General features: G+C 44.8%; 1 protein-coding gene across 5 annotated transcripts in view; it reads left to right on the forward strand.

The window, feature by feature from the left end:
- The window catches only part of LOC139622405 (ras-related protein ralB-B-like), a 159,415-nt gene that overhangs the window by 96,166 nt on the left and 37,251 nt on the right, over window positions 1-25,998 (forward strand). For 3 of the 5 annotated variants that reach the window (XM_071479720.1, XM_071479717.1, XM_071479723.1), the window contains exons 6-8: window positions 780-903; window positions 1,866-2,025; window positions 20,869-21,003. The gene's annotated coding sequence lies outside the window, so the exon portion shown is untranslated. The remainder of the gene's footprint in view (window positions 1-779; window positions 904-1,865; window positions 2,026-20,868; window positions 21,004-25,998) is intronic. The other 2 variants (XM_071479718.1, XM_071479719.1) reach the window with 2 other exon arrangements.

Raw genomic sequence — 25,998 nt, forward strand, 5'->3', positions numbered from 1 at the left:
ATGGAGAGAACATGAGGGTTTTGGCGACATCAAAGACGTGGTTCTGACTTTGTTTTCCTGTCGTTCGGAGGCTGATGGGTGAACCCTGTGGCTGTGGGAGCCACAGCTGCAAACAACTCTTCAAATCTGCAGAGGCTTTTATTTTAAAGGCTTAAAGGGTCATTTTTGACCATTATCAGTCCTGATCCACGCCAGGTTTCTGCTGTCTTTCCTATGTCGAGGTCTGAGCTGGTGTTTCTGGTTTCTTTGTCCATCAGTCATGTTACATATATCAGCGCAGATATAAAGTACATATATACACACATATATACAACCAGACATGATTCATACAAAACATACAACAAGAATTAAAATTCATATTGTTTGAGGAGAAAACTAATCCAGTATAAAAATGGTTTAGTTTCTCCTTTAATCCACTTTAGAAACATAAAAGAAAATCTTCAGCAGATGTTTGGAGAAAGACACTGGATGACTCATGTATGTGACTGATAGGAACGATGAGCAAAACTGTAATAACACCCTTGTTTACTGAACTGGAATTATCCTGTAATTCTCCATCCTTTAATTGCAGCTTTAAACCACTGCTCTCAATCTTCCCGCTCCTTCGATCTAAATCAAACCTTGACGAAGCAGAATCTGGGTTAAGACTGTGCACAAGTTGTTTGTGTTTTTGCCCGGGGCCATTTAGTTTCCTCCCCTGAAGAGCTCCCTTTTGTTTTCATTTGCGCTGTTAATCGATTTACGCTAATCAGCTAATGAATCGTTTAATCCACCAACAGATTACAGGAGCCGGGGAGGCGGGCGGGCAGCAGCCGCTGTCATCACTCCATCAGAGTCCCACTTTACTGTGATTGACGGATCTGAGGACTCACTCACCTGAGCCTTTCACAGCAGCGATTGCAGGTAATTCCACCGAAGCGGCCGAGTGGTAGGACCACGGCTGCCAGACGTCCCTCACTGCTGGTCACAGTGACTCACTGGAATCATAACTCCTGCCTGGAGCTGTGTGATATGAAACCCTGCAATACTCGTCCTGTAGTGCAGACAGCTGGCACGTCTGATCCCCACAGATTGGTTTTAGTGGCACAGATAAAGCTGATTAGCACCATGTCGCTGGTCCCACTAACCTGTCACAGACACCGCTGCTCTTGGGATGCCTGATGAGTGTGTCTGTGTCTGTGGATGTGTGTGCGTCTCCATCTGCATGTGTCTGTTCTGCAGCACTGAAGCAGCTCTTCACTAATCCTGCTTCACTGAGGTGCTCTGGAAACATCCACTGCTGAAACAAGCCTCCCGTAATGAACTGAGCACCTCCACAGCTCTCTGCATTCAGGGATGAGCTTTTGTGAAAACAGCCTGGGTGGAGACGGACACGCCGTCAATCAGCTGGATAGCGATGCAGACTGATGTTTCTCCAGTGGAACATCTGAGGGGTCAGCTGGGGTCACGCCCTCATTTCTGCACCACCCACAGAGGCTGCAGAGCTGAAGTGAAGTTCCAGTAACTTACATTTATTTATGAAGGGCTTTCAACAGGCCAGTTGGAGCCTGAGAGAGGAGATGTAGAACTACACTGAGATGGTTTTTGGATCTTAAAACCACAGATATATCTTCTGATGGAGATCAACACTTCAGATGAAACACAGGAGAATTAAAACATGGAGCTGGAACAACAGGAAAAGGTTCCTCATGAGTCACATATCAGTTCCTGCCCAATCGTCCCAACATGCTCATCTTAAGTCCCTTTCTACTTGACATCTTCACATCTCTCATAAAGTCCATTTAGTAGGAGCTTTCAGCCACATCACATGATCTTCCTCAGCTTTCCTACTCTTTCTGAAACTCCTGGACTTTCTTCTTTTCCAGATGCTCATCTTCAGCACCTGCAGCACAGAGGTCACCAGGTACCTGGACGCCTCCACCCCCTCACACTGCTCAGTACTTGATGGCTGCTGCCTCTCTCAAGTGTCAGAGGGCCTCCTTCAGCACCACAGGCTAACTGTGAAAATAAACATCCGCTCTCTGGGTAAGCTGCTCTCCACTATCCAGTGTCTTGTTGTAGAAAATGGCCCATTTGACTGATGTGCGGTGTGCTGTGTGTGTTATTGTAAAGGATTTAGAGAAAGAGGGAAGGGCTGATGAAAAGTAGAGGAGGTCTTTGAAGATGCTGTCGTCTGAAATCTGCTGAGGTTTATGGGCACATCAGTTATGTCTTTTGGTTTGAACTCACAGGGACGGATGGATCAGGAGACACGGGTCACACAGAGTCATGTCCAGCTTGAAACTGTAACCTGGTTTTTATATATAACTGTCGATCTGTCTCACAGAAAAACTGAAGTGAGCGCTGAAAAAGCAGTGAAGTGTTTTAAGTACTTGTTGAATTTGACCATCTAGTTGAGTATTTTTGAATTTTTTCAACATCTCTGTGGTTTGAGGTCTTGTCTGGTTCTAAAGGGTGAACCTCACATTTCTGCAGTAAAGCGCTCAGTTTCTCTTTTTGTCAGGAAGCAGTTATGAAAGAAATACAACAGGTTGAGTGGAGAAGGGTAACTTTATCTCACAGGCAGAAAAAAGACTAAATAAAAATGAAATTATTGAAGACATTTTTTGAAGTGCACCAGTGCTTTAAAGTGGCGTTTTAATCTCGTGGCCTTGTGGTTACACATCTGACCCGTTCTGAACAGCGCGGAGTATTTACCCTGATCAAATTACAGGGCTGGATGTTTTTGCAGTGATCTTTTGGGGCGACATACACAATGTCCTAATCCGCTTTTGAAAAAACTTCAGACAGAAGCAATATTGCCTGAGAATTCTTGAGCGATTTAAATATTTTCTGAGCTATGAGTGGAGCGCGCTCGCTGACCCTGTGTCATGTTTCGTCCTGTGCTCATGTTCAAAAAGGCCTTGAGAAAGAAAGTTTGTCCTCAAACTAAGCAGAGTGAAAAGGCAGGTATCTGGTGTCCTGACTTAAAAGGTGAAAATCAACCTCTGTGCCTTCAACAGAGCTCTCCATTGTCTGACGGTTTACAAAAGCCACCTTGCCTAAGATAGAGTTTAAAGCAGCCAGTCCAGATTGAGTTACTATGTATCTGCCATGCTGTTGCCAAGTTTTCAATTGTGTCTCACATTGGTTTTCAGAATGAACAAAGCCTGCTACAGTTGAACTGTAGGTTAAGAAGAGAGCGGAAGGGAACTGCAGAGATGTACAGTGAGATATTTTCGTTGTGCATTCTTCAGGACTATAAAAGTCATCTCAGATCAAAGCCACACAAAAGTGACTGTAAGGTGTGTTTTGTGGCTGTGGCAGCCCCCTACCTCCCACAGCCACCACCCACATCCCCTCAGTAACTCGTGACGTGGAACTCCAGGTCTTCTGTTATTGCATTATTCATTTATTGTAGTGGTAAAAGTCCCAATGGTTCCAGCTCAGTTAATGCAACAGGTAAAGGTTCATGTTCTGCATCAGTCGGAGGTTAAATATAAGTAAGATTCAAAGGTTCAAACTGTGTCAACGTCTCAACAACACCAAACAGTAAAGTTTCAAACTGTGCAGCTACAAAAAATTCTATTCCTTCAACAGTCAGAATGTAAATATCAAAATTAAATGTTAATTAATTGTAATGGTCCTAACTCAGTTAACATTTCAAAGTTTTAATCCTGCAACTGCTGCAGCAGTTTGAATTAATAAAGTATCTTTATCTTTTTAATCGCTGCAATCCCAGAGTTTTAAACCAGTCAAAGGTTCAGGCTGTAACATTCAAATGAATCCTCACAACACTCCCAGTCTCGATCCCTGAAACAGTAAATAAATATAAATAAATGCCACAGTTAGTTTCAAACCCTGCAACAGCCGAAGGTTAAATTCCTACAACAAACACATGTTGACGAGTTCAGTGAATCAGATAGATATAGCTTTGCAAAGATGCAGGATTTCTGCATGTGTATTATAAGAGCTGTAAACATTATGCAGCATCTCTCATCACAGTGACTGAATAAATACAGAGAATATAATGCTGATATATCAGGGAAGAAAAAAAGACCAAAAATCATGTTCATGTCAGAATGAGTGTAAATGAGGACTGATGGAGAATCCTGATATTTATTGTCCTTCCTCATTAGGTTTGGTGGACAGACTGTCATCCTGACTGACCACTAATGCTAATCAGGACTTAGCTGGTCTTGATGGGTCATGAATGAATGAATTCCTTGATAGAGCCCTTGATAAATGATTACTCTGTGATAAGATTTTAATGGCTTAATGTTGTAGCTATTAATCTGCTAAGAAGCGTCTTTGTGCTGATTTGATCAGCAGGACCGCCTCTGGGACGCATCACTTTAATTAATCCCCCGGGTGTTGCCCTGCAGCCATATGACTGCAGTAACAGTGTCCAGGACGTCCCACCCTCCAGAACCATTTACCTTTATTTCACCTGATTGTAAAGAAATGTCTCAAAAACACAAGAAAAGGCAGGAGTGGCTTTACAGAGCAGCAGAGGGAGAACAGAGTTATAGTAGTATAATAATAGTACTTTGTTATCAGTGGTGGTAGAAGCAGTTGCAGTAGAGGCAGCAGTACTGGTGATAGTGATAGTGGCATTAGTAGTAGTAGTAGTCGTGCTTGTAGCATTGGTGGTAATAATAGAGGCAGAGTGGTAGCAGGTGTAGTTGCCCTCGCAGCAGTGGTAGTAGAGGCAGTGATGACAGTAAATAATAATAATAATGAAAGAAAGCAGTTGCAGAGGCAGTTTCATAATGACATTCAGTCAAACAGAAGTTTGTCCCTCCTCAGGCACCCGTAGACATATGAGGAGTCCAACCAGAGAAGAAGAGACGACCCGTTTGGAGACGAGAACCACAGTTTAGGAAACTGATCTGATCTATTAGATGGTGGTTTGTGCAGCAATCTGGGCCACGGCATTAACCACAGGAGGGATTATCCTGATTCAACGACCCTTCAGCTTCCACATATGACAACAACCGACACAAGCAAGTAAACAAACAAACAATGCATGCAGACGAGATGAATCCCCGTTAATGTACAGTCCAGAGTCTGAAACCTCTGCTCTCTGCCAGAGGAACCTTACCAAAGATGAAAGCAGGCATCTAACACTTTATCATATTGCTGAAGTTATATTTGAAACGTTTCTGGTGTTGACAGTGGTATGTTACTACACTCTGAGTCACGAATAAGATGAATCTGAGGTGAATGATTTGAGTATAAATCATAAGGTTAAAGTATGGATAAAGTCATAATTTGGGTTCAGATCATAATTATAATCAAAGATTGAAGTCATAACTTTCCTTTAAATAAATAGTTGGGTTCAAATGATGAGATTACATTATACTGGACTGAGAAGTTGCAGAGTCCTCCAGCAGTTTGTTGCAACATCCTGCTGCAACATGAAAACTTGAGAAAAATGAAAGGTTTGAACTTTGCTGTGGTGAGTTATGTTGAATTTAGCATCAAACTGAAACCAGATTGTGTGTGGAAGTAAAGGAAATCTGGCTGGAACCACGTGAAAGTGCAACTTCAATAAGAAGCTGCTGCTCGCAGACACTGACATTGCATTGACTTTGTGTAGGCTTTAAATGAAGGGAGGGTGTGTAGTACTCTGTAGTACCGTGTGTGTGGGGGTGTGTGTGTGTCGTCCCCTCCTCTCCACGGTGAGATAAAGACCCCTTCGTGCAGAGCGACTCGCCTCAGGCCCAACAAAAGCCTCTAATGCAGATTTAGATTTTCAATCCTGTGCCACAATTCTGTTGCTTTGACAGGTCAACAAGCATCCAACAATCTGTTCGCCCCGCCAAGATTTGTTTTTCCTCGACTTAAATCACTCAGTTCCTTGGAGGGAGGAGGAGGAGGACAAGGAGGAGGCGGGAAAGGAGGCGAAAGGAAGAGAATGATGGAGAGGAGACGAGGTTGAATAAAAGGACTGGAAGAGGGAGGAAGGTGTAAAACGAGGGAGAAGGAAATTGAGGCTGAGGAGAATCAGGAGGTGATTTTGATACAAGGAGGGAGGAGGGAGGAGGAAGGAGAGACCGAGGAGGAGATGAGTAAAATCCTAATTACAGGTTGGAAAAGCCTGGAAGCGGAGCAGAAAAGTACCCGGCTTAGGGGCCTCTTGTTTGTTGTGGTAATTATTGCAGCCTGCAGACTGTAACTAATCCATAATGCTCCTAACACAGCACAAGCCGCTTCTTTGGAGATCTTTAACCAACGCACAGCCGTGTTACTGTCCTGAGATCAGGAGGTTGTTGGTTCAATTCCCAGCCTGCACACACACTGTGCTTCATATCGTGGAAACTGGATTTGGAGAAAAGCATCAACTACAGTAGATACATGATTAAATTCACTGTGTGGTATCAAACCAAACCCTGAGCTAAAAGAACAAAGAGGCTCAGAGAGCTGCAGAGTTGGTGACAGTTCAACACTATGAGTAACAGCTTCCCCATCACATGCAGTCATTAGTGCAGTGTATTTGAGGAGCAGAGAGGCAGTATTATTTTATTAATTCATTATTTATAAATTATTATTGGCTAATCTTATGTTTCCACCTACAAGTACAGAAAGAGGTCACCATTAAATATCCTCTGGTTTCCAGAAGTTTAATGAAATGTCCTTTTCAAATGTCTGGACTTGTAAAACCTGCAGTTTCACACCCCCTGTACGTTTTTGAATGCCTAGGGCTATCAATACCCACAATTCATCATGTCCATGAGGGGCCTCACTTCCTGTGGTATTTCCACATATACAGACATTACATCGATAAAGCTAAAGAAAAAATAAAGTGTGTATAACTGAAGTCTGCAGGTCCAGACTGAACTGGTGCTCTGAGATCAGGCTGCATTAACAGGTCATAGTGTTAAATGATACATGATAGTTTAACTGGCAGCATGGTGGAGGTTCCTCAGCCTCTGCTACCAGGATCAAAGATGCAAACGTGGTGTTGTCTGCATCAGTTTTCCTCCTGCAGCCTGATCTCCTGCTCAGGTGTAACTCCAGGCTGGACCAACAGCTCTGTCCTGAGTCTGCTGGAAACCATCACAGCTAATAGTTTCAGGTTGTCACACACTGTGAACAGACCGACTGGAAGCACCACACACACCACACACTGTCTTAAGAGCCTCTGTGGAGTAAAGTCTTGGCAGCCAACTGCTCTCACTTCATGATCTCACACCGGAGCAGGAATAACTTAAAGGGTCTTGAAAAGCTTTAGAGCTGCTTAAGCTCCTGGAGACCTCCATCAGAGCTGCACTGCACTGCACCTCCCTGCAGGTGATGAAGGTGGTGGATGTTTTTTAACGGACGATTAGTGACTCTCTCTCTTCCTGCCTAATCACAGGAGTCCGCCCTGCATCCTCGTCTTTTCTCTTTCCTGACCGGTGAGCGATCTCCTGTTGGGTTGTGTGCAGTGCCTACAAATTCAGATAATCCCTTTTTTCTGCTTGTGGGGCTCATTTCAAAGAAGAGGCAGCCTCAGACTCTCTGACCTGTTCTGGCCTCTGTCAGACAGAGACATTACGCAAGTCCAAGTCTGAGATGCTCTGTTATTTTTCCTTTTCTCTCTAACCTGAAATGCCCGAGAGTTATGAATGAAAATGAGATTATGGCATCAGCGAGCCGGCGCTCCTTAAGCTCCCCATTTCCCTCCCTTTTCTGCCCGGACCCGAGGGGCCCCGCAGAGCCCCTGCCATTCCCACCTGGGGAGAACAATATCCTAAGATCATCTTAGTGTGCTTCCCAAAGGCTTTGGTTAACAGATGGTTCCTCAAATCCCCTGGTTTCCTCCCAGCTTGAACATGTGTTTGTGTGATCCTGCCCTAAAAAAACCACAAGAATAGGAGATGTGTTTTGGTCACTTGCATCCCACCGTTGTGTAGTCACTTCCTGACCTTCCCAGTTTGGTTTTGTGGTTCAGTGTGCGCAGACGAGGACACGGTTCGAGTCAGACGCTTAGTGATGTACATTTTTTTGGCAAGAAAATAAAGGGCGCTGGTTTTCTTTTTGTCCAGAGATTGACAACAAAGAAACAGACATTGATGACAAATTTCTTCAACATATCCTCCATAACCTTTGAGGCCAGATCAAACGCTGTGGTTTCACGGTTAGTGACTTGGAAAGACCATCGATTGTTGGGAAATGGGGGGGTCTCCAAACCCGCCTGTCTTTTCTCATCTCTTCAAAAAGAAAATGGACGAAAAAAGAAACTGATGCCAGATCTGGACTCTTCCTCTCCTCCTTCTCCTGGCTTGTCAGTTGACCCAGAGGAGAGTCATGCATAATCATATATCATGTCTATTGTTTGTGCACTCGGGGTTCATAATATCACATTTTGAACTGGCTGCCAAATTCTCCCCCACCGCCAAGGCCTCCAATTATGATAATTCAAACTCCCAGCTTGGTGGAATTTGACTTTGTCTGCCCAGTTTCCCACAATTCACTTCTGCTCTCAGACCAACACGCAACTTATTGTAGTGTTTGTTTGTTGCCATTGTTCTGTAACATAGGCGCTGTGTTTCAGTTCATGTTGTGTATTCTCTCTGCTAATGGGCATTTGGCAACAGTTTACTACACAACAGCCTCAAAGCTCCACACAGTCTAAAGGTGGATGTCCATGTGTTTGTGATTATAAAGCAGGTCTAGGTTCTATATTAATACTGTGAAAGTATCAAAGCCTCAGTCCACAGAGAAATGCACACAGCCTGTATTCAGAAACTGAGCCTTAAAACCAGCCGTCAGGACTTCTGGAACTTTGTGATGTCACAGTGAAAATCTTCAAAAAAACCACACCTATCAGATCACTCAGAAAACTGTCAGCCAATCAGAAGAGAGATTCTGAATGGCCCATGTAGTTTCACATCTCCTCTCTCTGGAGCTGTAGTAACTGAGCTTTGATACTTTCACAGTATGAAAATAGAACCTGGACCTGCTTTATAATCAATGAGCTTGCACCAGTTTATTTTTAAAAGTCTGGATTGATTCAATTGATCTGAGCTCACAGGCTCCCTCCTCATGCACGGTGCCTGGGAACCATGTGAATGTCGTGTGTGTGAATGTGTGCATGTACATGTGTTCCTAATGAGCGGTGACGAGGGACACAACACGGCAGGTTGTTGATGGTAACTCAGCCCGATGACGACATCTCCTCAGTGAATCGCAGCATTGTTCCTGCTGCCGACTCAAGAGGCAAAAGTTGCCATTGTGCGTTTTTCCAGGTCACTTCATACATATTTACTAAAAAGCTTTAGTGAAACAAAGGCACATGATTATTTGCTCGTCATAACTGGTTTAATGACTAATTGTGCTCGGGTGTTGGGTTAGTGGCGAGTAGCCCCTCCCCCACATCCCTCCCACCTTTTGCAGCCAATTATTTCATTATCAGCGCGGAGGGACACCACCCACGCTGCTACCTCTTCATCATCCAATACCAATCGAGCTTCAATCCCAAATAACGAACAAAACATTTGTAACTTTCAGAAAACTGTGCTTCCTCCTCCTCATCATCATCATCATCATAAAAGTGATGCAGGTGGACAAAAAACCTGACTCTGTACTAAAAATATGACTTCAGCTGTCAGTGGTCACTGCAGAGCTGCTCTGTGACAGAAGTAAAGACATTAGCAGTTACTGTGTTTCACCAACATGAAATGTGACACAAAGATCTGAGCTCAGAATTATAGTTAAACCACCAGGTTACACATTCAAGAGCAGAACTGAGCCAGCAGCTAATCAGGCATCAGAACTGGCAAATCATCCTCCTTCACCTGGTATTGAATCTGGTGTTGTGGATCGGACAGGTGGAGCGTGGCGGTGCTGTCAGCGGAGCGCGGTCACAGCCTCGTCCCCCTGTATCTTTTATCATGGCCGCGTATGAAAAGCGATACAGTGAAATCATCAGCGTGAAGGGAACGACGTCGCAGGTGTTCTGTCATCCCTGACGTCTCCACACCTGCGAGGCCGCTGAGGCACCGACACCCTGCTCGTCCTTTCAGCGGCACCTGTCAGCGGGCCGAGGCCTTTTCAAAAGCCTGCGCTGCTCCTCCAACATCCCAACAGTGGCTATTGTTTGTCACAGCCCACCTATTCAAAGCAGGGTGGGGGAGCTGTCATTAATAAAAGCCCGCTGTCAGCTGGCGAGGCCCTCGGTCCCCTCCACCACTTCCTTTTGAGGTAGGAAGGAACATAAAGGAATTCGACCTACACTCTTACGCCTGCACACTCAGACAGGGAGGTGGTGCACATGGTGGAGGGTGGAGGGTGGTTACTGACCTTCAACAAGTTGACATCCATGTTGTAAATCTGCAGAATACTTCATCTACTAACAACCATCAGAAACAAAGTGAGGACAGAAGACAAAGAACATCTTCATTCAGGAATTGTGGAGGTGTCGAATATCGAACAGTTGTGTTTCTGAACCACTTGATTCACAGGTCAAACTGAAAGCACCTGAAGTGTCGCTAATATCCCCTCATTGTAGAGGAAGACTGTGCACCCAGCTCCAGTGACTACAGCCCTGTTCCTCGGACAATAGTAATAGTTTAAGCACTGAAGCTCCGATGTTAGTGAGGGAAATGATGGCTAAAGCTGCGACATGTCACAGCCCAGTTGGAAGACATCTGAATCGTTCTTTAAGTCTTCAACCACTGCAGCAGAGGCCAACAGAGAGATGTTATATCCCCTCTGAGAGCTGCTAGGAAGGGGCCAACATGTTGCACTTGGCGGGGCTTCGTGTCCACAAAGACAGAAATTTGTTTTCCGCAGCGCCGGCTGCACGACTTGAGTGCTGCCTTTGTGCGCCATGCTGCGCATCACCCGAAAAGGCTTAAGCTGTCAAAAAACGTTATATCTCTAAGAGAAGTTGGCCTGCGCTCCCGTTGCTTTTTGTGAATATCCGTGGCCAGTGCCAGGGAGCGCCGCGCCGGGAGTGCTGGGAGTGCATGCGCCAGTAATTAGATGCAGTTTATTGTCCACACAGGGTCAGTGGAGTGAGATTCTGGGGCTTTACTGCTGCTTGAGCGCGCAGATTCACTGCTGACGCTGATAGGAACGCAGCAGGGGGCCACTCCAATGATGTGAGTGTGTGTGTGTGTGTGCAGAGTACATTAAAAGAAAGACCTCTACACAGATACATGCATGCACACACACATTACACACATTATTGTGCTCCCAGTCATGCGATGTCCCATCTCACAGCATCACTGAATTGCAGTGTGAAGCACAGCGGGGGGCCCATGACATCCTCCGCTCCCCACAAAGCTCTTACTCCCTATTTAGTGTGTGTGTGTGTGTTTGTGTTTGTGTATCCAAGAGAGGGAGGAAGTACTAGAGTGTATAGTAAGCATGTGTGTGTGTGTGTTAATGCCCCATGAATGTGCCATGAGGGAGTGTCAAGCCTGTACAAACCAAGTGAATACATGTTCTCTCTGTGTGTGTGTGTGTGTGTGTGTGTGTGCCTAAATGCACTCTGGTTCTCTCTTCATCCCCTCGTAGCAGAGCTGAGTGGAGCTCGTCAGTGTCCTCAGATAGCCTCGTCCTGCTCCTCCTCCTCATTTCACTGTGACATCACGGCCTCGAGGTGGATGTGGGAGACCTTGTTCAGCATCTGCCAACTCTCTCCACACAGACACTCTCCTCCTCTGTGAGTCTGAGGAGCAGTCTTGTCGTGTGCTGTGGCTGGCTCGCCGTCACACTCTGCAGCTGTGAGTCCTGGTCTGCGGCAGCAGGTCGGCAGCTGCTGAGGTCCTCCACCAGTGTCACTCTGACTCTGTCTTTACACGGTCGGCAGCCCAATACACATCAGTTTAGTTACATCCAGGAGTTGTGAGGAAAAGACTTGAAGCCTATAGGTCATTTAACTTTAAATGTGGTCTGTCATCATGGTCCTCAGTGATCTGGTCTGTGGTTCTCTACTGGAGTCTACCAGAGCAGGAGCGTCCCTCTCAACTTCAGAGAGCACCTCCTCTCCTCACTCCTCTCAGGTCACTTCTTTACCTGATCTTTACCTGGACCACAGCTCCACTGATCCACCTCACTGAGTCTCTGAGGAGGAAACACTCTGACAGACAAGTAAATGTTCATTAGATTCAAATACAACAGAAGTGCTAATAAACAGTAAATGACCACAGCTTTCACTTCTGTTGATGCAGCCGTCTTGGATTTTGAGGTCAGAACTGATGAAGTTCCTCTGAAGAAACGTGTCAAACCAACATTAATGATTAGTTTATGAGCATTTTCCCACTTGTGTCGTCCTCATAATGTGAGCGTCAGAGATCAAAAGCCTCTCTGCTGTAACAGAAGGAATGCCCACACTGAGACAATCCAGGACAGTCCTTTGTCCTTGTCTTATTGTCACTCTGCATGCACGCCTGTTTATCACATTGTCCTTCCAATCGCTTATGGAAATTGGCATTTTCCAAGCACAATGCTGAGCTGTGTTGAGTGAAAGGAGCGCTCAGTGCCAGGACTTTTTCATCCTTTTGTCCGACCGGTGGAGGCCTAAGGAGTAACGGTGAAAGAAGTGATTTTTAAGTGCATCTATTCTGCCCCCCTTCATCCCCCCACCCCCCACCCATCTCCTTTTGCCCTCTCACCAAACTGTCAGCACTGCATGCCTGCCAATTCTTTCTTTCTCCATTTCTCTAATAAATCAGCAGATAACAGCCGTGACCGCTGCCCATTGTTTTGTGCGGGTAAACAGTTTAAAATGAATTTTAACTGGCCTGGCCTGGGAATACATTTCATATCATGAATGTCAGCTTTGTACGACGGGTCCTTTTGCATCCTAAAAAAAAAAAAAAAGGATAGTGGCTCAGGGTATGATGCCAAAGAAGGCCTGGGCAATCAAGTCCTCTAGCTGAGCCTGTAGGCCAGACAAAAGCCTCCACACAATCCCGCAGGCGTTAGCTATGCATGCTTTCCAGTTGCCTTGGTTAGGGGAGGTGGAGGGGGCGCACATGAGGACCGAGGTGTGAGTCTCGTTCTGAGTATCCGGTTGGACTGAGCTGATCTTGTGTTTCTGTGGTGCAAAGCTGACTCGTTCAGACTCATTACCGGTTGTTGGTCTTCGATAAAGCAAATGGTTTTCATTGTGTTTGGTTGATGCTCCTGCAGTTTGGACACAGTTCAAACTCATACATGGTCTCCTTCTAAAGCCAGTCAGCATTTTCCATGACCTGCACAGACAGGTGCTCGGCTGACAGCTCCTGGCATCGTCATCACCTTTCATGTGGAGGTGAAAGGTGAACTTTTCACTGCACCACGCTGCCTGATGCCTTCCTCTGTTACTCTGAAGGGAAACACTAACGAGCTGCAGGGGAGGGTGTAGCTCAGGTCTTTGTACAAGTGTTGTACGTATGATGGAGCAACAACAGTATCATTAGCTGGTATTAAACAACAATGGTTTGGACACAGCACACATGCATTTTAATCTCATTCTTATTTTTGTACAGGTGTTTTTGATATGAATTGTCAAAGCTCATGTGTTCATGTTACCAAGGTTACGCACCCCTTGATTTAGCCATATGTGCTGATAGGTCTGTGTCAGCTGTGAAGTCTCCCTGGTCCTGCAGTTTTGCTTCTGTGAGGAGGATGTGGTGACCCTCAGTTTGTAGGTCTGTGGTCATAATAACGACTTAACTGTGTCTTTACTGGAGAGCAGCTCCGAGCGTGGCTGCAGACGAGCATGTGCCCGTTAAAATCATAAAGAAATTAACCAGTTTGGTCTAATGAAAGTCCAGGTAACCACAGAAACAATACTGATGACTGCTGTTATACTGGTGATCAAACCTAAAGTGATGCTGCAGCTCCTGCACTTTCTGGGTTTGTGGTTTTGCTTTTCTACAGTAAAAATAAAATCTATCATGCTTTAGATGAAATAGAAGTAACGTTAATGTCTTAACTTGGTGCCATGCTGGAGTGAAGCTTTGGTATTTCCAGCCTTTTCCTGATGTGTCCTCTGCCGTGCTGCAGATCTGCGCTCTCTGTTTGTCTCTGAGCAGGAAGTCAGAGTTCAGTGGAGGGTTGGGTTGCCTGCTGTGCCATTTATTTTTGTCAGATTGTACTAATTGTGGTGTTTTTGCAGCCTATATGATAATTCTGCTTTCCAGAACAATACAGCTAATAACGGGTGTAGAGAGGTCATGGGAAAAGCACAGTCCCTGCCAATTAGTGTGTGTGATTAACCCTCTGTTTTCCACACCGCGAATAGAAGCTGCGGAGAGGCCACGGCAGGAGCAGAGGCTCAGGCGTCTGTTGTTGAAGAAACCTACGCATTAGATGTCATTAGGTGAGGCCTTTGAGACAATGACACCCAATAAAAACAAGGGCGTTTTGGGTGCAGTAAACTTCTAAACCCCTCGTTTGTCAGGCGTCCCATAAGAGAGATAGATTATCTATTCATTGGACTCTTTATGGCTCTCTTTCATGTCTTGTTTGCCCACATTAAAGCCCAGCAATCAGCACCATGTGACGGTTCATTATAGTTTCAGGACGTTTAAGAGGTTGTTGTTCTCTTTCCAGACCATTGCTTCCTGGATCCATTTGAACTTGTGTCGCTGCAGCATGTTCCTGTGAAAACCACGACAAATAAGTTGTTCCGTGCACGCCACTCTGAGCCCGGCATCTGCTCATATGAACAGGATTCAGTTACATGTGCATGTTCCAACACATGTAACTCCACAAGTCCCTGCTCTGCTGCGTCTGTAGTGGTTGTTGGTGTAGAGGGGTCACCTGTCTGCACATGGGAATGTAACACTGTCAAACTGCCTCCATCAACATCTCCCAGGCAGTCGCTGCTGCCTGTGCAGACATGGATCTGGATTATTTTTGGATTTAGCACAATGGACCATGTGTCTGCTTTAGTGCACAGGTTGTAAGTTGGTCAACACCAACAGCAGCAAACAAACAATGCAAATATTAAATAACTAACTTAAATTAAGATATGACTGTATGCTCACTGTGTGGTGTTATCTTTCACCTGTTATATCTTAAATATACTACTGCATGTTGTGATGTTGTGGCCAACTGCAGTCATTCTCTAAATAATCATTCATTCATTCATTCATTCATTTAAAGGGATAAACAGATTGTTTCAGAAACAGCGTGCACTGTACAAACTCACACCCTCAGACACAGTGAGGACATTTCCAGTTTGTTCAAAAGCCTGAACAACGTCTGTCTGACGTGTGGCTGTGTGACAACTACACAGTTACACTGGCACAAAAGTAAAGGACATTTGAACACTTGTTTACAACCTGGATATTTCAGCCCTGTGTTCAGGACACTGACAGTAAGGAGGCAGCAGACTTTTGAGGTTTCAGTTGTACCTTGACAGAGTACTGTTTGAAAATGACAGATCTAATCTATTGATTCATGTGTTGAATGTTCATATTCGTGTACCTGTTCATAGCACTGTGTAAGAAGGCTGTGACAGGGTCCACAGGCAGAACAGTGGGAGCTGTCAACCAGGATAAGTCCATGCAGCGTTCAGCCATTGGAGCACAGACTGAGCATATGATTACTCTCAGATAAATGATTTTCCTGCAACCAGTGCAGCTCCCTTTTGCACCTGATCAGAATAACTCCACTCATGACTTATGAATTTACCTTAAAAGCTAGAACTGCAGACCAGAGTGAGTATTTTGTCCGAAACAGATATAGATGAATGAGGAACATTGTGGAGTAAACACTTCATTTGCCTTTGTGTAGCTTGGAGAGTAAACCTGACACTGAGGTGCACAAAACATTTCAATTTCCATTTGCAGAAATTTGAAAATGTTCGTCTCTCTGGATTCAGCTTTGATTCCAGTTTGCGAAGAGCTGCACAAATGGGAATGCTTTTATCTTGGCAGTGTCTGTAACATCTTCTGTCAGTTAAAATGTCAGTTTATCCTGTGGAGAAACCAGAGGTGCGTCTACATCTTTTGTCCTTGAGATAATATCCCTCTCTCTGTCTGAAAACCAGCCGCCCGCAGTCGTCAGATTCCCACGCCACAAGTGTTTTGACTCCTGAAACTCAACAACAAGACAGTTTCTCACAAACCGCTGCTAATTTTCAAAAACAGATCTCAAAACAAGAGTGAGAAGCTGGAGAGATGCTGACCAACTCTGAATAGCTCTGGTTAACCTTGGCAATGTTTGCCCCAAATGGCTGAATCATAATTTCTTGTGAGAAGAAAACTGAATCCAGACAGGATTTATCACACCCAGGAGTTTAACTCAGGGTTTGGGCTGTTATCCTCCTTATCTCTTTCTTCTCATTTCCCTTTACTCTGTTTCTTCAAGCTTTACCTTTCTACCTTTATCTTTCATTGCTTTTTATATTTTCATTCACATATTTTTCTGATTTTCTCCTTTTTAGCTTTTTGCATCTTTTTTTTTCTTTTTCATCATATTTCTATTTTCTAAATGTGATTTCTCAGCATCTTCTCTGCTCTACGTCTTCATCTGTCAGTTATGAAACGTGTGTGTTGTAGGTGGAGCACAAAGAGAGGAACATGAATGTAACCAGAATGTCACGTTAATGTTTGGTAGATCTTCCCCATCTTGGGATAATTGCTGGGGGGAAACAGGCTGTGTGTCTGCACACACTCAACTCAATAGTTGTGGTTTGGCTGCAACTTAATGTGGTGAATCTTTCATCAGTTTGTCTGTTTCCAAACATCAGTCTGAGATAGTGTTGGGCCCAAGAAACTGAGCTGAAGAGTGAGAAGAACTGAGACTTTTAAAGTTTTAAACTCTTTTAAAGGTTTTAATCCAACAGTGGATTTTCTCTCACCTCGTCTTGTTGTGTCTGTGTAGGACTCCATGACCCCTCCAGCAGCGGTGCTCCTTTTCAACCCCGGGCTGAGGTGGTCAAGCGTAAATGTCAAGGCTAATTCAAGGTCAAACAAATGTGACCTGATAATCATCTACCTTGCGTCCGTGCCTGGCTGCGTTTAACGAGGAGCGGGGCAGGGCAATCCTCTGACCCCTCAAAGCTTTTATTGTTCTTTTAACTCTGTTTGTAAAATGTGAGCAGGAGCTTGAAAGGACAGAGCGGAGATAAAGTCAGCGTCTGTGCCTGAAAGGCGCGAGCTGGTGTCTGTCATTGACTGATCAGAGTGGGAACCAGTTAAAACAGAGGAACTCAGAGGACATGAAATTTCATTCATTCACTCATTTATTTTTCTTGCCCTAGAAAATGTGACAATGACAATGAAAGTTCATTCTGGACTTGACTTAATGATCTCAACTCAAGGTCCACTTACTAGCTGCAGCTCTGCTGCATCTCCCAGTCTTCATCAGTGCTCTTTTATTTCAGATTTTTGACATTAGAACCAGTACACAGACCAAACACAGAGCATCCGTTTAGATGATTATAAAAATTCATTGAGAGACAATAGATTAGTGCACGAGGCTTTTGATTTATATTTCAGATGAAATATAAATGTTGTACAGTTTTTACACGAGTCCTAAAAAACAGTTCAGAATTAGTTCGCTCTGATGGTTCTGTAGAAGAAGGTGTGTGTCTCGTTTTAAAGTCAGGAGTTTTGCCGACTTGGTATCAGTCCTGTAAAGAGCACAGGCTGCTCCAGGTCAGGTCAGGTAAGGGGACTTTGTCTCCATTCAGCCGGGCGATAAAGGCCACCGTGTAAAAGGAGAAAGGCTATCAGATAGTTGGGGCCAGCCACCGTGGCAGAAGTCAAGCGGTTCTGAAAGGCTCCGTCTCCAGGCTCTCGGCCTCAGCGTGAGAGAAACCCCCGCATCCTGACGGGGAGAGATGGCTTTTAAAAAGACCCCAGATTACAGCGTCATATAGCCTATAGTCGCCCGGAGATACACCCTTCTTTTCTTCCCCGTTTGTCTCACTTTCAATCGCTTACAACCACTTTTCCGAGCCATGCTGGGCCCTTCCATGCACAAGCTTGTCAGCTCTTCAATAGCTTTTGTCTACGCAGGGACTCAAACAAGATAGGCCGCCTTTGACTCCTTCCCCTGTCTCTCCCTGGATAAATATTTCACCTGTCACAAAGCCGAGCACGCTGGGTTTGCCGCTGTAAGAGAAAAAACTTTGGGGTTTTAAAAAAGGGAACATAAAGCAGAAGGAGATGGGGGAAGAGGGGGGTTATTCAGGTTCAGAAAATCTTGATGCTTTTCTTTCATCCAGAGATGTACATGCTGTAATTTGCATAGCCTTTCATTCACTTTCTCAGCCTGAAATCTCACTGTGCTCGTGGTAATCTATTGTAAAGCCATCTCCAACTTAAAACGACTCCCCGTACAAAGCTGCCTTTTGAGCCCAGGTTCCCTAATGAGTGATGGCATAAAAGAACGGAGGCATCACTTTATTTTTGGCGTGGATCAAACGCTTTGATATTTCAAAGCATATACATCAATAATCCTCTTCTCTCAACAACAACAACAGGAAGAAAAAAGTTCTCAGAAAAATAAGGGGTAAAGTGCTCCACATACCGACTTAGGATAATACCACAGTTTGATGTGCAAAGACTCGCACGACTCGTCCCTCTGTCTTTTAAGTTTTCCCAGGTGCCCCTGAGTGGAGCACAGAAAAAGGTGATCCATGCATCAAAGACAGGTGTGTTTGGTGCAGGTCTGGGAGCACATGAGGTTACAGCTGTGGTAAAAAAAAAAAAAAGCTGCTTCAGTACATGTGAGACTGATGAGTAAGAGAAGCCTCAGTGGGAACTGAACCCTCCACACTTACTTAGATTTACCACAGAGCCACTCGATTTTTCATTTTCCTGCCAAGGTTGCCAAGGTCAACAAGATGGACAGCTGTGTCAGCAAATATCTGGTGCTTTGATAAAAAGTAAAGGCTACAAGGCTGTGGTCATAACTGATTCAAGGAGACACGTTTACTATGACTCCCATGGTGCATTTTGTGACAAACTAGTCACAGAATCATAGAATCAGGTTTGTTTTGTGTATTTCTCGTTTGACTTCCTGAAAAACTGAAGCTAGAATCATTAGCATTTGAACCAAAGATGGTCAGAAAAGTTCAAACTGATCTACAGTCAGTTTCTTCAGTCTGAACTGAGAGCGGTGGCCGGTGACGGTGTTGGCAGCACTCTCTGTCCCTTTCAGCCCAGAGGCGAGCTTCATTTCATTACCAGCTTGACTGAGTTACCTGTCGCTCCACCCGTCCCCCCGTCGACTGACCTCTAAGAACGTGTCTAAATCTGTCCTCCACTGTTGCCTGGCCTCCTTATGTCCAAACAGCCAGACATGGAAGAAGTTCACTCTGAAAGGCAGAGAACAGTCCTCACCTGTAGTATGATGAAAACTAAAGAGGATTCAGTCAATTAAAGATGGAGTCTGTCAGCATTTAGTCAGAAACACATTTTCAGAAGCTACTGATGAAAGTTGGAAAATGTTCTGATCTGATCGTCAGCTGCCTGCTCTCAGCTCATTAACATGAAATAACATGGTCGTGATCTCACACATGTATCTGCAGTTTACCAGCAACAGTCCTGTGTGAAACAAGACACTGCTGTTATTTGTGCACGTCAACAGTGAACCAACAAACTTCAACTTACTGGTGGCGATGGAGGAAAAGTCCGGGGCTTACCAGAGTCAGGAGGATACATCCTATGAGGGAACGCTGATGTCTGAATCAGCTGCTGTGGCAATGAGTAGGAAAGATAATGGCTTGGAAAGATTGTGCAGCATCCATGAACAGATTCAGGTGTGATGATAATGTTGTCTCTCTTGTCTCACGTGATGAAACATTATACATTTTGAAATGTAGTCAAATGAGATTAATTCAGGAACAGGAGTCTTAATAATAAATGAATGAAGACCTCTGCTGCTGACTCTCTCTTCTACGAGGACCTGAAGTCTTTCCCTGCAACACGTCAGGTTGGTATGTTCTGCTCGTGATCAACCTCTCCTGCCAGGATCCAGCTGCAGGCCTGATCCCAAATGATCCGGACTCACTGTTTACCGAACATTTTCATTCATTCAGCTGATGTTGTTACAGCAGCACAACCAACTTCACGTTCCCAGATCAGAGCTTTTAATAGCACCAGCAGTGAGCAGCGTCGGGGTCGCGCTCTCAGCATCCTGACAATAGATCCAGACTATGATTGATGAATACTGTATGTGCAGCAGAGCCATTCCCAAGCTCCATGTGCTGGGATTCATTTAGCACATTGTCTCGAGCCGGAGCAGAGGCCTGTGAGAATGGGGACCTGATTAATAATGTTTGTGAAGGACGCTGTAAAGAGAGGCTAATCAGGTCCCCTTGCATGCTTAGAGGGACATTTAAGAGCTTGAATTATACATAAATTATGTACACCCACTGGCCTGAGGTTTGGTACCCCTCACAGATCCTTTTCAGCTCACGCCACATACAACATTCAACCACACGGTTTATCACCACAATTCACAACAAATGCACATTTTAAAAGGACACATTCGGCTTTGATTTCTAGTCCCTAATGGAAACACCATTTTTATTTGATCAGATTTTAGTGTTGTGTGTAATCTTTAAAGAGCCTTTTATCCTGCAGCACACACAAATACTTGTTCCTTTGCACACTGGAGAAAATGTGACCAGATCGGGGGCTTTTACTTCTGGAGGGCAATGAGAAACAGATTCTGTTGGTTAGTGTAGATGACTTGTTGTTGCTTAGGTATCCAGGCTTCCTCTTTGTTGCACAATGTTGAACAGGTGAATAAATGCACTCACTGTGCAGCCAAGGGTCTTTTCCTGTCTCCAAAAACATGTAATTTTATTTTTCAACAATCAAAGCAAACGATATGAAAACAAATGGCCTCCTACGTGAGAAGCATAAACATGATTCTAGACTGTGGTCCAGAAGTGCACCCGGATACTCAGGGCTGAAATCTTCTGTCTTTCTTTTTCAGGTTGGCAGAGTTTTACGTTGGGGTTAACAGGAGTCAGCAGGATCGCTGCTCAGAGTTCAGGTCTCCACGCTGACAAACAAACAGTAGCACAACGGTGGTCGACCAGAGGCAGTCAACAGAGCTGGTCCCGGATCAGTAAGTACAAAAAACACAGAAGAGTGGGTGTTTTCATTTGACAGAGTGGAGCAGCGGGGGCTGACCTCAGGTTTCTACTGTGAAGAGCTGTGGTTCTCCTTTACTAGTCACACTATAAAACAAACGCCCACCTTTACAAGATGTTTCTTTCAAAACTGTAAAATTTGGGGGAAAACATTATTTATGGGTTCATGGATCCAATCAAATTGTCTTAAAAGGTGTTTAAAAGACATTTCTCAGAAGAGAAATACTTTGTTGACCTTGCTGACAGAAGGAGCACATACAGATGGGTTTCTGGTGGAACTTTGACTGGAGGAAATATATTACATACATAAACACCTGAAGGTTCATCTTGAGCATGGTGATCACATTAGATGGTAAACATTAAGAGGAGCTGGTGGACTTTGGGATCCACTGTCACTGCTGCAGGTGGGTGAAAACAGTCTCTCCAGCTGTGGTTTGAACCTGTGGAACGCATCAACAGTGTCCACTCTGAGATGTTAAGCTGAGGATTAGCAGTCTGACTTCATCTCCGCCCAAGTTTCATTTAGAGAAGCTTTCGTTTCACACTTCTGTTTTCTCTGCAGCGTCAGGTATAGCTGGGAGCCTTCTCTACACCGAGACCACCACAACTAACCCCAACAGTGCATTCGTCACGCAGAGTCACGTTTCATGCCAGTGTTCATACCAGCACAATGATACCTGAGCAAAAACAAGTCCGATGTGTCAGATCTGCACTTCTGCTTTCACAACACTTAAACTAACCAAGTACCTCGGGGTAAAAAGCTCGAAAACAAGATGTTTCTTAAAGTTCAACCGACTGAGACATAATCAGGAGAATCCTCCGTGATTTGATCATGAAGGTTTTTCCCTGCAGCTGTGGACAGTCCTGCAGCCACAGCAGAAACATGTGCTTCACCTTCTGTAGCTTTAAGTCTGGGACATTGCCTGTACCCTGTTGTATATTTTCCAAATTCAAACACTATTTTAATTTCAACACTCAGAAAACAGTCAGCCAATCAGAGGAGAGGCTCTGATCCTCTCCTCTGATTGGCTGACTGACCTGTTGTTACTAGAGCTCCAGAGAGGAGAAAACCACAGATATATCTTCCTCTGCATATCAACACTTCAAAATAAAAACTGGAGAAGTTAAAATATGGATCTTTAGACAGTTTTTCTGAACCGTACACACCAACAAACATGTAAGCAGATACCCATGTAGTATAAACAGAACCGGGTCCGCTCTCTGTGTGTAGGGAGCATATCCACCCATCACTGGTTACTTCACAGTGGGTCTTAAACAACCTGTTTTGCTTTCCTGCCAATGTTAGGTCAACAAAGCACTGGATTTCACCACGAGAGACCACAGTTTCCATCCAGTCCAACAATGATCACCGAGTGGTTTCGGTGTGTAAACATCACTAAACCTGAACCACAGAGGTGGCAGATCAAGAGCTTCCCAATCAAAACCGTGTGTAAAGCAGTGATGGTCTTCTCAGATCTGAAACTAACTGTATGAGAGATAATGTATTGTCATGATTACATGCCTGGAGGGAAGCCAGAGCTCTCTGGTACTTTTAGGAAGTGATGATAGGCACAGAAAGGAACCAGGCTCCTCAGCTTGTCGGTGGAGAAACCCAAACGCACCACAGAGAAACTCAATATCCAATAGCTTTTCTAACCTCAACCATCAGGTTTGAACATTTAAAGACTCACTTTGGAAGAAACACAGGCTCAGAACATCAGAGACATTAGAGAATGAAATATGATTTATGATCAACAGGAGTTTGGCCAGAACTAAACGATATGAAAGGCGATGGCTTTTAGAAAGTCAGAACTGTCCAGGTACTGTTACCGACTGGATCTTCATCCTTCAGTCATTTTAGAAACTCTTCTTGTCGTACACAGTATTTTGAACCAGGTCCACTGCAGAGGCTGCATGAAGTCTGTTGTATCGCTGGTGAAACAGATTCTTTCATCTCAGTTTTTGCCTAACTCGCCCACTTAGAGAGAGATTAACCCCGTCAACCCTGATGCTCAGGAAGAAAGGCGCTGCATTCAATGCCTTGTTTGTGCTCGGCCGTGCACCAAATCAATGGAGAGGTGGGATCAAAAGCAGGCTAACCGCTCCTCTAACAGACGCTCACCTGCACACCAGACAACAGCCCCCAGAGCAGCACTGCAGCAGCCTCAGCCCTCTGAAATAAAGAGGCAGGAGATAAACAGGAGCCTGGACATGCATGTGAACCCCAATGACCATGTTTGCTGCTGTCAACACCCCAGGGCTTAGAAAAGGGAACTGGACCAGAAAGGCAAAACACAGGGAGGGGAGGATGGAGGATGGAGGGAGGAGGGAGGAGGGGGGAGAGCCACCCAGGAATCATGCGAGGGTTGAAAAAAGATACTGTTCCAAATACGTCACGGTGGGGAGCGCTCATGTTTGACAGTCGGATGATACCGAGGCGAGACCTTCCTCTACCTCCAACAGGGACAGTTTGAGACCAGAGGGACTGGATGGAGTAATAAGTCCTGGCACGACCGCAGCATCTGTCAAGACAGACACCTTTGTTGTAGCTTTGTCCATCATTTCTTCAGCACTGAGGCAATGTCATCAAGAAAGAAAGAAAAAACTAATTGAAGAGAGGGTAAATGAGAAATCTACTGTTTCTCCGTTAAGACATTTACACCCAGAGAAAATCCTCTCACAGCTTCAAACTAAGATGAGTTAGGATTAAATAACATAAATGTTCAGTAGCAGTCTGATAGTAGCTTATACAGCACTGATTTACAACAGTAAATATGTTTTGTAGGACGTCTAGTGGCAGCCGGAACAAAGGAGCAGGCGTCTGCACAGCTGCAGAGAGTGGATATTAAACATCTCAGCAAAGTGTGAAAATGTATCTCATCTCCTCCAACACTGGCCTGTAGCAGCTACAGCATGATAAAACTTTTTTTACAGTTAGGCTTCGGCTCTCACAGCACTTGATTAAGGTTCAGCCTTCTGAAATATTAAAAATATTAAATATTAACAAATTTAAAATATTAAAAACCCAACCACATGAAGCTCCAGGATGTGCCTCTTTGTCCGTCCAGCACCTCCCCCGACACCCCCACTAACCAGTTTCTAAATGTAGAAAAATCCACAGATCTCACTGTATCCCAGGATACAATGAGCTTCCTCTCAAGACGTAACGGCAGCATTTTCTTTCCTTTCAGGCTTCATGGGAGCCACAGGAAAACACATCACTGCACCACTTCCACAGTAAAGTCGTCAAACACGTGTCTACTTCCACATCCAGCAGACAAAGAGCAACATGCTCATCTTGTAGCTCTGTGTTTGGTCTCCAGCAGCTGCTCTCTGACTGTGAGTCTGCTGCAGGTGTGGACAGTGGACAGTGGACAGTCCTGCCCCAATAATCAAACTACTGTGAGACAATAAGAAGTCAAACGTCATTCATAGCCTTTAAAACTTGATCGATTTTGTTGAGCACGTCCTCACACATGGTTCACTCTGTGTCACGTTGCCCCTGATGGCCTGCGTCCAGCTGACGTCTGATGCAGAGTGACTTGATGTGGGCGGAGCCTGTGGTGAAGTCCGCTGGTCTTCAGCCCCGGGTCGCCCTCTCGGTCAGGGGACAGAGTGGGGGACAAGCGTCACGCTGCGCTGAGGAGAAAGATCCCCCAAGGCTGTCACCCTACACAGCCCCCCCTCCTGTGATCCCCCCCCCCCCCCCCGTTATCCTCCTCTGGGAGATGATTCAGAATCTTTTTGCCATAACTTATGAAAATCCCCTTATTGAAAAAGTGATTTCACACATGCATCATCTTCTTTTTTCTTTCATTCTTTCCTTCATTCCTGGTTTTACCCAGGAGAAGATCAGCTTTTTCACTTTTACTGCTGCTGCTTGTTTCCTTGTATTTAAAGGTTTCAGTTCTTCCACCTCTGAACTTTATTACAGGCCTTTTTTTTGGGCCTTGTTTTGGCGTCTGGTCATCAGCCTTCAGAGCTGAATTGACTCATTACATCTGTCCTCCGACGAGGTCCTCAGTGGAGAGGACGAGGATCAGCGAGGACTCTGAGCAGCGAGGCTGGAGGGCGGGGCCCACAGTTAGCTGCACTTCATTCATCTGGCTTGAGGCCTGCCTTTGTCTTGATGGCAGGTGCTTCTAATCCCGCTGTCAGAATAGAGCTGGACAAGATGTTTGGACAAGCCCGTGCTTAGAAGCCCCTGTTTCACGTAAAGCAACCCCCCCCCCCACCACCACCACCACACACATATTCCCCCACCCCCACTCCCAGACATGCGATATGATCCATACCGCATGGCAGCGCGGTGCCTGATTATCCTATGAAAGAGAGTGAATGAATCTCTGCCACGTCACTCATCACACCACAGGCTTCATTCACAGCCACTGAATTTCTAAAACATGCACAAGAAAATCCCCCAAACAAACACAATTTTAAAATCAGCTGTTTGAGCATTGAAAATAAAATGCCACATTTCCACTAAAGCTTCTGAAACAGCCCCACATGTAGAATATGCTCTGATGGGAGATTTTTATTTCATTTTGTGTCTCCAGTTTGGAGTTTGGAATAAACTGTTCTCCCTTTTTCTCTTTTTGAACAAAGAGAAACTCTTTAATGCTGAAAGTCATCAAGCTGAGCGGGTTTTCCTCGTTCGGGTGGCTGATGCATGTTGCTTTGGACCAGACTGAAATATCTCAACAGTTGTCATATAGATACCAAGACGGTGAAACTGTAGAACCCGTAAAAATATCTTTTAATCAAGCGACTCATCAGATGAGATGCAGAAACCAGAAGTTACAGTGCCGAAATTCCTCCAATCACAGGCTGCAGTTCATTTCTCTTTATCCAGTGTGTCTCAGATAAATACCTTAATCCTCAAGTCTTAATGATCAAATTGTGAAATCTCTAAGAAACAAGCAGTTTTGGTCAAATAGGTTTTGCAGCTGGTGGGTTGGAATAGAGAACAA

Source organism: Trachinotus anak, unplaced genomic scaffold (genome assembly GCF_046630095.1).
Source record: "Trachinotus anak isolate AG129_WGS33_773 ecotype Australia unplaced genomic scaffold, CSIRO_AGI_Tana_v1 ptg000006l, whole genome shotgun sequence".
In the NCBI taxonomy this organism is placed as follows: domain Eukaryota; kingdom Metazoa; phylum Chordata; class Actinopteri; order Carangiformes; family Carangidae; genus Trachinotus; species Trachinotus anak.